This window comes from Terrapene carolina, unplaced genomic scaffold (assembly GCF_002925995.2).
Source record: "Terrapene carolina triunguis isolate 2854851 unplaced genomic scaffold, T_m_triunguis-2.0 Scaffold17, whole genome shotgun sequence".
Lineage (NCBI taxonomy): Eukaryota > Metazoa > Chordata > Testudines > Emydidae > Terrapene > Terrapene triunguis.
Genome location: NW_020664368.1, coordinates 3,344,238 through 3,356,461, shown reverse-complemented (window position 1 = coordinate 3,356,461; position 12,224 = coordinate 3,344,238). Strand labels below are relative to the sequence as shown.

General features: G+C 45.1%; 1 protein-coding gene and 1 pseudogene across 3 annotated transcripts in view; one reads left to right on the top strand and one right to left on the bottom strand.

The window, feature by feature from the left end:
- The window catches only part of LOC112103180 (ecto-NOX disulfide-thiol exchanger 1), a 490,675-nt gene that overhangs the window by 16,023 nt on the left and 462,428 nt on the right, over positions 1-12,224 (bottom strand). The gene's annotated exons all lie outside the window — the stretch shown is intronic.
- On the top strand, positions 5,222-5,643 carry LOC113407892 (annotated as a pseudogene).

The window sequence follows — 12,224 nt, the reverse complement described above, 5'->3', positions numbered from 1 at the left end:
ATGATGTCTCAACAATTTTGATTTTTTTTTTTAAATTGAGCTGAGAAATTCCTGCAAAAAAAATTCAGTTTCAACTAATTGGCATTTTTTGATGAAAAACCATTTTGTCGCAGGATTGTCAACAGCTCTACTTCTTAGACAAGAAAGTCATCTTGGCATTAACTAACTTGTAGTACTGTCATGCAAATAATAAATGATAACAATAACATCATCATCCCTGGGATGGATAACATTAATGATACAGCTCCAGATACAACCCACAGCTGAAGTAAGTACTAATCTGCTGCAGACTTTGGGCAACAAAAAGGGGAGGAGGAAGAATCCTAATGAAAGCCTGTAAATGTATCTATCTATGGGTTCAGCGATGGGAGGGAAGGCCCGCAGAGCAGAATAATTGGGCTAGGAGGAAGATGAAGGAGAATACAGCATGAAGCCAGAGCAATGCAAGTCAGTAGAGACCAAATACATTAAGATATAATTTTTGTCTCCAAGGATATAAAAGCATTCTAAAAAGGGTAATTATGGAGAGGGAGGAGAGAGACCAACAGGATGGGCACTTGATAAAACAATCACCCAAAACACCCGACTACCTTTTTTGGAAAGTTAGAAAGTTTTGTCGAGCGGTGATACAGGGAAAGAAACTCTACTCCCCTTGGAATTAGAGAGCAGATGGTGTCTCAGGTTTGAGGATGTGCAAAACCCTTGGTATGATTTATGAAGCAGAGTTAATGGAGACTAGAGGAAGTCACAGGAAGTTGTTTTTGCTTGGACGGATGGTGGGGGTAGAAAGCAGGGAAACATTGGTAATCTTGCTAGTGGCACAGAGGATGCTTAAAAAGCAGGTTGCAGGCACTTGCGTAATTAAGAGTGAATGGGTTTACAGGGAATAAAATTCTTCTGCGCAAGACTTGCTGCCCCAGAGAAGATGATAAAATGGATGAATGGAGCCATTTGTATGCGTTTGATGGCCAATACGGCCAAGTCTGGCTTAGGGATTCATGCCATAGCAAAAAGAGGACAGCTAAGAACTGTCAAAGGAGGCAGTAGCAACATTGGTAGGAACCAGGAGTGGAAGTAAAAGGAGATGACCCTTTTCATATTTCCAAAAAAAATTCACCTGCAACTCATCCAGAATTTGCACTTGCAATTATAATGTCAGTGAAAATCTTACTAATTATGTATCTAACTATGGTATGTATTTCAGATGCAAATCTGGTAGGTGAGTATGAAGCCACTAAGCTTTGCAGCCACACAGTTCACTTGTGGGCAGGAGAAAAAATGGTGTATTTTTTGCAGGCACAAATTGTGTCTGCAAACAGGAAAACTAAACATCAGCCTGGCTGGACATTTACTCGAAGAGTGCTGGACTAGGCTACAACTAACGGATCACGGGTTACAGAGTGACAGATGTTTCACCCCTGTGACATAAGCAGGGCTGTCAGCAACCAGCAGTCTCTGTAGCACTGTTGGAGAAACACTGCACTAGAGCATCTCCATTTTCCAGTACAGCTTTGTTCCACCCTTAGTTCAGAGGCCATTTCTACTTGGCAGATGTTATTTTCTGGGCCTTTATGCAGTCCCCTTTACCAGGTTTCATTATAAAATAAATAGTTTGCAACCATCTGTCTGTTACTGCAATAAAGGAGAAGAGTGTGGCTGAGCATGGAGAAATTAGGATTCATTAGAAGTGAAATGACCTTGGAAGGACTAAATGCAATATGTGGCTGTCATAAACCAGGTTAAATAGCACTTGGAAGCCAGTAGGGACATGGCCCCAGGAGTATTCATTAGTAACAAATTTCATCAGGTAACTGTAGAACATGGATGCATGACTAGAGTGCTACAGCCAAGGGCAGACTACATATAAAGCAAACCTTTCTGCTCAGTGTGGGTGGAGTCACTCCTTATGGTGCTAGCACAGTTACCAAAAATGGGACCTTTCGGTGTAAGTGGGGCCAGAGTATCATTTTAATTTTTTCTTCAAACAGATGATGAAAGGACTTGAATTCCCCTCCCCCACTTTGGTCCAAATGTTGTTAGCGAGCTGGGCCTGGGCTGATGGGACATGATTCCTCCGAGTCTGCAGATGCTTCACTTTTGGGGCTCCATGGTTTTGGATCAGATCAGCGGAGAGTCACTCTCGGTGGCAGGTCTGCAGGGATATTTTCTAGGTAAAGTAATGCTGACATTCAATCATTATCTCACACAGGGTCCCACTCCACACACACAGGCTTTGGGCCCACCTACAGGCAGAGAACTAATAACAGCCTGGCTCCTAAGGGAGGTGTGCTGCCAAAGGGAATACAGAGCCCCTAAGGAGTAGTGGGATGGCGCTGGGTACTCCCTTGTGGGTACCCTGAGAATCATGGGATTTCTCTGCAGCTCATGAGATTTCAGCAGGTTAGGTCTCTGTCCCCTGCCCACTCTGTGGATGTGACAAAAACTCTCCTTGCTCTCTGCAGCGTGATTTTGAAGAAGCTTGTGGAGTTTCCCAATTCTCCCATAGGTTTTTTCCCCTCACAGGAAAGCATGACATCGCCCTTGGCATTAAATTGCCAGACAGCATATCACGTATAGGACCAGACTATGGCCATCCCCTGCACTAGTGCAAAGGGGTGGGTGAGATATAAAGAGCCTTTCCCTCCCCCCCCCCCCCCCGTGCCCTCTTCCCTTGGGCTTAGCAAATACAGAAGCCCATGCATTTCCAGTGGGAGGATTCTGCAGGATTTTGTGGGGCACGGAGAATATTATGCTTTGTGAAGCACCCAGTAAAAGTTAAAAGAACGAGGAGTACTTGTGGCACCTTAGAGACTAACAAATTTATTTGGGCATAAGCTTTCGTGGGCTAAAACCCACTTCATCAGATGCATGGAGTGGAAAATACAGTAGGAAGATATATATACACAGAGAACATGAAAAGATGGGGGTTGCCATACCAACACTAACGAGACAAATCAATTAAGGTGGGCTATTATCAGCGGGAGGGAAAAAAACTTTTGTAGTGGTAAACAGTTGACAAGAATTTGTGTATCAATGGATGGGTCATTACACAAACTAAAAACTATTTCCCCATGCTAATTTCCCCCCCTACTGTTACTCACACTTTCTTGTCAACTGTCATGTTCTCTGTGTATATATATATATATTCCTACTGTATTTTCCACTCCATGCATCTGATGAAGTGGGTTTTAGCCCACAAAAGCTTATGCCCAAATAAATGTGTTAGTCTCTAAGGTGCCACAAGTACTCCTGTTCTTTTTGTAGATACAGACTAACACGGCTACCTCTCTGAAACCAGTAAAAGTTACCACACTTTGAGTGAGGTCACAGCACGTTTTGACATTTGTACTGACTATACAAAGCCCGATTAACATCTGTTTTGTGCAATTATGCCAACAGTAGCAGGACAAGGGGAAGTAGAGAAAGACATTACTAGGTGTCTGGCAGTGTGGGGCACACAGGGAGCAACTGCAGAGTGCTGGCCATGCATAAGCAGTTTGCTACCCTTTCTTATCAGCCCCAGGCTTTCTCTGAAGAAAGATGAGGAGGAGGGAAAAAGCTGTGTATCTGAAACAAAAGCAAGAGGCACGCAGGTCATCCAGAGCAGGGTGGAGGCATGTGAAGAAAAGGCAATTTATATTTTTGAAGGAGAAAAAAACATTCAGAGCCAAATTCTGCTGTCCTCAGTTGAGCAAAACTGTTACCGATGCCAACAGAAGTTTTGCTTGGTTAAGGACTGCAGAATTCAGCCTCAGATTTTAAACATATGGGCTAAATTCTGCTCATTTATACCCATGTAATCCTAGTCATCTCATTGTAAAAATGAATAGAATTTGGCCTACAGTAGGAAGATCACCTGTTTTCTACAGTATATTTCTTCTTATGTGGGGAAGAGACCTCAATATTAATGCAAAATAGATTAATACAATTATAACTTCATTTCAAACTTGTTTTCACCTTTCCTAAATATTAAGATATAGCAACAAGAATGTTATAGCCAGGTTGCTTGGAAATACAACAATACATATATTTAGCTATTTATGTTACAAAGTTTTAGAGCTAATCAAAGAAATTCCAGAAAGTTTCTGCTTTTATCTCCCAAGGACAAGCAAACATTACAAAGACAGACCATTCATGTTTTAAGTAGAGTAAGTAGGAATGTAGGGTGTGTTATCAGAGCCATAAATATACTTGTAAAGTGAGCCTACACCAGCTCCTTCTTTTCTTTTCAAAGGAAAACCTGAGTTTAAACCTGCACAAAGAATTCCAGAAATATCCTTATTGAAACTGATTTATTTTGTAAACACCCTAAAGTCTTTTTTCTTTGAACTTGAGGAACATTTATGGTGAGGAATGTTTTGCAGAAGATACTGGTTACTTCCAACTCACGTTTCTACTTAAAGATGAAAACCTTTGTTGTTTCTCAAATGTTTAAGATGGCATAAGCTTTCAAAATGTATATTTGCAAATATTTTATATCTAAATATAAACCTTCATATAATAACTGTCCGATAGCATTGTTGTATGAATAATATGTCGTATGTATAAATATAGCAAGCTCATTTGATGCTAAACTAGTTACTAATGTAAGAGGCCATTTAAGTGCAAAATACTTATATTAATGTGGAATTAATTAGTTACTGGCAGTGCACAAGCAAACCCTCACCAACTCAGGAAGACAAGAAAATCGGTGTTCCAAAAATTGTTCTGCAGAGTCAACAACTATTAAATATTTAAACTAAAGTCTTTGTAAGAGTTATTTAATTTAAAAAGTCTCTTTTGAGAGGTAAAAACTTGTGTATAAAGGACAGGAATGTTTGGACAGTTTGAAAACAATTTCATTTCCTCTCAAATGCTAATAAAATCAAGTCTCAAAAATGGACTGAATAAAAAGAAAGAATTAAAACTAACTTTAAACGTTATCTGGATCTTTCTTACTGGGAAAAGAACAAAGGCAATTAAAGAAATGTTGCATATTCATTAAAGGGACTGCATATTCAAGAGCTGAAAGTGTCAGCTAAGCCAACCCTGAAGGCATGATGCCAATGAAAGTGACAACAACCAGCTTGAATCTAAACAAGCCTGAGAGAGGTGTGTTTTCTCAGCGGCGCTGCCTCTCAGAGTGGCCGCCATTAGGAATTGTATCTGAGGTTCACCTCTAGTCAACCAAGATCACACTGGAAATCCCAATTTAAAGTGGTTGCATAAGCCACTGTGTTGGCCAGTGGAAGTGGGAGCCTTGCTGTAGACGCTATGTCTGCCCTCAGACCCGTGGTGAAACCTAAGATCGTCAAGAAGAGAACCAAGAAGTTCATTCGCCATCAGTCAGATCGTTATGTCAAGATCAAGTGCAACTGGCGTAAACCAAGAGGTATCGATAACAGAGCTCGCAGGAGGTTCAAGGGCCAAATCTTGATGCCCAACATTGGTTATGGTAGCAATAGAAAGATGAAACACATGCTGCCCACAGGATTCAAAAAGTTTCTGGTCCACAATGTCAAAGAACTTGAGGTGCTGATGATGAGTAACAAGTCTTATTGTGCAGAGATTGCTCACAACGTTTCCTCCAAGAAACTGTTTAGGTTATTATTAATAACTAGACAGATTTCATTTGCCCTTAAACAAATTATTTTGCTCATATGAAAACAGTTTTAAACATCTAATAAGATACTAAAACTGAATTCACAGTAATTGTGGACAACAATATACTTTGGTCTTCACTTACGAAGGGAAAAGAGCCCCTCAGATGCGGTCCACTCTCAAAGGTGTAATTTCTGTTAAACTCTCTCCACAGAGAGACATACACAAGAGTTTGTAACAGAAGTAACTAATTTATTATTTGTGTTTTGTCTAACATTTTCTTTTCCTGTCTTTAATACTAAAATAGGTATGGTTAATAATTGTGCTTATTTTGCTTGATCATGGATGTCCCCTAAAGTATGGAAAAAAGCCCTTGTGACTAAATAATGGGAGACATATCCCTGAGCTGGCAGTAAGAGAATAGAGCTGGCCTACCATTTCTTGTTTCTCTAAACTAACCATTTTTAGAATAAAATTACTTGGGATCCAACAGTTTTAAAACTACCCCTTTCTACACTACACTTACATATAGTTTTTTGTTTTGTTTTTTTTAACCCTCGTACAACTGCTTTTGGCTTCCCCAATCTTTAAGTGCTGCAACTCAGTTTTCATTTCTTTCTACAATTGTTGACAATTGGTTATATATGTCTCCATAGCCACACACAGTAATAATTTAATATTGGTGTGCAGCCCCTATTGGGTCTAATTCAATGTCCACTGAAGTCATCATAGAATCATAGAATATCAGGGTTGGAAGGGACCTCAGGAGGTCATCTAGTCTGACCCCCTGCTCAAAGCAGGGCCAATCCCCAGAGGTGAAAGTAAGCCAGTACGGTCCAGTACGGCATACTGGCAAGAGCCAGTACGTCATGCTGGACCGGACCGGCTTCCCCAGGCTGGCAATTTAAAGGGCCCGGGGCTCCCTGCAGAGGACGGAGCCCTGGGCCATTTAAATTGCCTCCTGAGCCCCGCTGCCGGAGTCCTAGGGTAGCAGTGGCAGGGCTATGGTGGTGATTTAAGGGGCCCGGGGCTCCGTCCACTGCAGGGAGCCCCGGGCCCTTTAAATCACCTCTGAGCCCTGGGGCTCCCAGCCGCCTCTGCAGCTGGTAGCTCTGGGGGTGATTTAAAGGGCCCAGGTATTTAAAGCCCCCACCTCTTCCAGTTGAGGCCACGCCCCCTGTGCAGGATTCCGGCATACCGGTAAATCCTTTAAGTTACTTTTACCCCTGCCAATTCCCAACTAAATCATCCCAGCCAGGGCTTTGTCAAGCCTGACCTTCAAAACCTCTAAGGAAGGAGATTCTTTGGGATGGGGAGGGCTACCTTGATTGAGATCTGTGCAGAGCTGCAGTGACAGCATACCAACATGCAGTGCCCCATACCTGTAGAGAAGCAGGTCATCATTAACATCTGGAAGCTGGCCACCCCAGAATGTAACTGGTCTGTAGCCAACCAGTTCGGCTTGGGGAGATGAACCGTTGGGACCAGTCTCATGCAGGTCTGCTATGCCATTAAGGTACTAGCTAGCTGGGTCTGAGGGGGTCTATGATGCGAGGATCTTTCAGAACTCAGTTCTATTTAAATTAATGGAGAAAGGGGTGTTTACCCTTGGACCACTATGGACATTAGTGGTGTGGAGACTGGTCCGATTATTTTGGGAAACACAGCTTATCTTCTGCTTCCCTAGTGAACAAAGGGTTAAAAAAGCCATTCACCAGCCACTTGGACAGGAAGAAGGAATATTTTAACTGTTGCCTGAGTGACTGCAGAGTGGTGGTCGACTATGTATTTGGCCATTTGAAATGCAGATTTTGATGCTTAAGGAATCTGTAACAGGGCAGGTTCCACTCCTGTCCTGCAATTCCACACAGTGTTGTACGCCTCTTGTTTGTTAACACCTCTATGGGATTATTACTATGACTGCCACTGTCACAATCCCATATAGCAGCTCTATCGACAGCGTTCTTCAGACATCAGCCCAATCTCCAGGGAGAGATCTCATCCTCCTAAGATCCCTTCTGTCTCAGCTCTGCTAGCCTTCCCCTTTCCCCTTTGTGTTTCTGTTTTTAACTACCCCTCCCAGCTGACAGCACAATTAGCTCCTTAATGCTCCCAGCCCCCAGTCAGATTAGGTAAGTACTTCATTCCTCAGTCAAGTGTTCTCTAGGACAGTGATTCTCAAAGCCGGTCCGCCGCTTGTTCAGGGAAAGCCCCTGGTGGTCTGGGCCAGTTTGTTTACCTTCCGCATCTGCAGGTTCGGATGATCGCGGCTCCCACTGGCCGCGGTTCACTGCTCCAGGCCAATGGGGGCTGCGGGAAGCAGCGTGGGCCAAGGGATATGTTGGCCGCCGCCCCCTGCCACCTCCATTGGCCTGGAGCGGCGAACCGCAGCCAATGGGAGCCGCGATCGGCCGAACCTGCAGACGTGGAAGGTAAACAAACTGGCCTGGCCTGCCAGGGGCTTTCCCTGAACAAGCGGCGGCCCGACTTTGAGAAGCACTGCTCTAGGGGGAACTAATCAGAGCTTAAGTGATCAGAGTGCTGGGACAGCTGTTAGCTCTCAGCACTCTGTCACAGAATCATTTGGAAGCAGCAGAAAAAAATGTCCTGACCATTATAGCTTTGTGCTGTGCGCTGCTCAATATTTGTGAGACCAAAGGGGAACGTCTCAATGATTGGTGGGAGGCTGAGGTACTGATGCTTGCTTGGCAGTTTGAGCAGCCAGCATGGCATCCCATAGAGGATGCTAATGCCAGGGAGAATATTGTCAGGGATGCCTATTGTTCATATTTTGAGTCTCATGGTTGAACATGTGTAGCTGTGCATTCAGCTGCTAATCCCTGTGGGGGTGAGATAGACTGTGAACAGTCCGGTATTGCTTATGGGTGGTGGAAGTGAGACATTGCCTACATACTTTTGTGAAGCCGTATGGATTATTTTAGCTTCATTTAAAGGATTTTGTGTGTTATATGCAGTGATGAGTCATAATGGACCAAAATGGATTTTAAAAGGTTTTTATTATGAAGGGACAAAAACAAGATCAAAAATAAAGTTTAATTGAACTGATGGATAAATAATAGTTTTTTATTTGAAAATACATTTACCAGAACAATCTACTCACTGACTAACAAAAAGCAAATCTTTAAACAAAGCAACAGTGCAAACCAAACTGAAAGCGCAACAGTGCAAAAAGTGCAAAACTAACAAGACGGTGGTGGTGGTAGCTTAAAGTTACAGGCACATATAGGTCTTCCTTCTGCCTTTTCTTGCATGTGGGGGTTCTGGGGTTGAATACCACAGCTCAAAATTTGCAGGTGCATTGCAGGAGTCAAAAGTGCTGGGCTTCCAGAAGCCAGTCTTCTTGGTGGGCAGATGATGGATCTGAGAGGAGAATGGTCTCTGGGATAAGTGAAGAATGGGTAAAGAGGGGAGGAATTGTTGATGGTCCCAGTAGCCACTATTGTCTAGGGGCTGAAGGATGTGGCTAAATCCTGGGTTACAGGACTGAAGGGACCGCTGGCCTGGCAGTAGCATGTTTTGGAGGAGAGGATTCTGGATCCAGATAGCATCCATAAGTTGTCTTGCATCTCCCTGTCTTTTTCCATGCTGTCCTTGGCCATGGGGATGCTGTCCTTGGCCTCTGTAACACTGTTCTTGGCCACTGCCATGATCTCTTGGGAGAGCTTCATTTCCTTCTCTGTCTGGGTCGCCGTGTACTGCCTGCACTTCTCAGCCAGTGCGGTCTTCCCCTGGGACTCTATCATAAGCTCTACAAACCTCTTGAACAGAGTCTTACTTTCCCACCTCCTCAGGTTGGCTTGCCTACCAGCAGTAGATAAAGGCATGGTCCTTGATGGTTTGCTTGTTGTAGGTGCCTTGGAAGTATGGGGGAAAAAGTCACTTATTGTTCACATTTCATACAGGGCATGATAGAATTTTTTAGTATGCATACATGACTTTACCTCCCTTAGGATCTTCCCAGCCTTGGGGGAACCTCAGAGATGGTAAGCAGTGGGCATGTGAGGAGGTGCTGGGTGCACCGGGATGTCTGTCTGCTGTATATGCTATTTGCCGCTGTGTGGGTTAGGAGGTGGGGTGGGTCAAATTATGCTTTCATTTTGGTTTGCAGAGGGGTTATGAGAGGTTATGGGGGGAGCCAAGCCAGATAGTAACCCCCTCTACATGCCCTTTAGGTCATCCTTAGTCTTGATGACATTACACTAAGCTGGGTGACTAGGAGACAGAGAAGGCCTTATTCAAAAAGGCAAAGGGCAGACCAGTGACATACACTGAAATTATGCACCAGGATGGTTCTCCCCAGAAGTGTTGCAGGAGCAGAAGCGGCTTGCAAATTATACCAGAGGCATGGGCTTGTCGCTATGCCTTATAATGTGCAACCCAAAACTCGAGCAACTACTCAGTTTTAAGTTTTGCTTTACCTCCCCTACAGACATGGAGAAAGTGCAGAGAAAAATAGATAGGGCCCTGCAATGATTGTCAGCTACAATGCGTTTTACAGGGCAGTTACACCTCAGCAGGGAACAGGACTGTTTGCACCTTTGTACCTTTACTGGGCACGCATGAACACTGACCATACTTCCTTTTTGTACAAATTATTTTGTACAAATGATTTTTTTCATTATCCAAATGTGCTGTGGCAGGGGAGGTGGCGGAGAGGCTGTGCCATGCTGCCAGCTGCCATTTTGGTCTGATGAACAGAGTTGCAGGGGGAAGAATTCACTGGGCAGGACAGATGAGGGAAGAGGAAAGGAAAGTAGGCAGATGGGCCACAGTGCTGAAAACTGTTGAAAGTCATGGCTTTAGCATGAGACAGAGGGGAATTTACTCCTGGGGGAAATCTGCACCACTGCGCAATGCAGAATTTGTGCAGAATTTCATCTTCCCCCCACAAAATTGGCGCTGCAGAGCTGCTGGACCCAGCAGAGCCCAGCTCCCCAGCTCACAGTGTGCCTGAATGGGAGATGCAGGTGGGCTGTGGTTCCCAGCACGCCCTGAATGAAGGAGGCAGCGTGTGGGCTGTGGTCCCACACTGAAAGGTGCGCCCTGCCTGGTGGGGCTGGAGGCCCTGCAGCTCTGCATGCTCTGGCTGCTGGGCCTGATCCTCATCCTCCCAAGGATGGGAGAGGGCCCAGGAGACCTGGCTGCGCTGGCTCTCGCAAAGGGTGAGGAAGTGAGGGGCTTCACCACATCCCCAAAGTGGGACAGTAACGAAGCTGCGTGTAGTGGAGCCTGTGTCTGAGCTCGGAGGCAGAGGGAAATGGGGGCATTTGGGCCGGGGGGCACCCCACAACTGGGATCTGGGGGAGGGAGTGCAGGTGTCTGGGCCGGGGGACCCTGCGCAGCCCTCTCCTGTGCCCCCAAATACTCCCCTCCCAGTACACACACACCCCTCCAGCACCCCCCAAATACCCTCTCCAACATCCTCCAAATACTCCCTCTCAGTACATACACCTACTCCTCTAGCACCCCAAAATATCATCACTGGCACCCCCCAAATACTGCCTCCGAGTACACAAACCCACCCCTTCAGCACCCCCACAACTGTGCCCACCCACCCCAGTTCTCCCTCCCTCCCTTCCCCTGACAGTACCCTCTATTTGGGCAACTTGAAAAATTGTAACCCTACGGGGCAGGGCAAAAAACCAAGAATCCACTAAAAGACTGGAGGGGCAGAGTTTTCCCCCATGATGTGCCCAGCTGGCACGTGTGACACTCCCAGACTGAGGCGGCCGACAAAGCATAACAGAGAAACAGGAGGTAGGTTATCGTAGGGGTTTATCTTTCTACTCTTGGGGGAATCTTTTTTGTTGTCTGTATTGTTACAGACATAGTTGCTGACAGGTATTTTGAAATAAATTACCAAAATAATTGAAACTGGCGTGATTATATTGTGTTATTTTGACAAATAAAATATGTAGAATTTTGCAGAATTTTAAAATACTGAGCGCAGAATTTTTAATTTTTTTGGCGCAGAATTCCTCCAGGAGTATGAATTGCCCAGGCGAAGCAGCCACCGTTTTGGAAACATGTACAGTGGGGCCGAACGGGCAGCGTGAGTTTACAGAGGGAGGCGAGGGCTGGATTCTCAGAAGAGCTCCTAGCTCTCATCTGTCTAAATTGGCTGTGGCCATGGGGCACCCAGAGCAGAAGGCAGAACGGCTGTATAGCACAATAATACTAAATAATAAATTGAAATGATAGGTACTTACATGACCAAGTTCCCGCCAGGGGTTCTGCCTTTTCAGTCCTGGCCTGGGTTTCTGGCTAGGACTTGGGATTGGTTGATGCCTGGCAGGAATTGGGGTACGTTGCAGCAGGGCGTGATTGCTGCTGGCTTTCCAGCTGGCTGATGTCAGGGTCTTGGGTCTCCAGAAGATCCTGGCTCTCAGAGGAAAGCTCCTCTCCAGCATCCTCCTGCTCAACCTCGGTGGGCCTTGCTGGTCATTCTCAGTGTGGGGGAGAGTGCGGCCAGCAGGCGCCACATGGTTGGCAGGGTCGTGCTATATAATAATGTAAGATTCTGTCCAGTTCACCATAAAATGGACAGGTCACATATCCCCTGCCAGATTGTCTCCTTTTGTCCCTCATTTCAATATACTTACTCCTGAGCTGCTTGCTCTTTA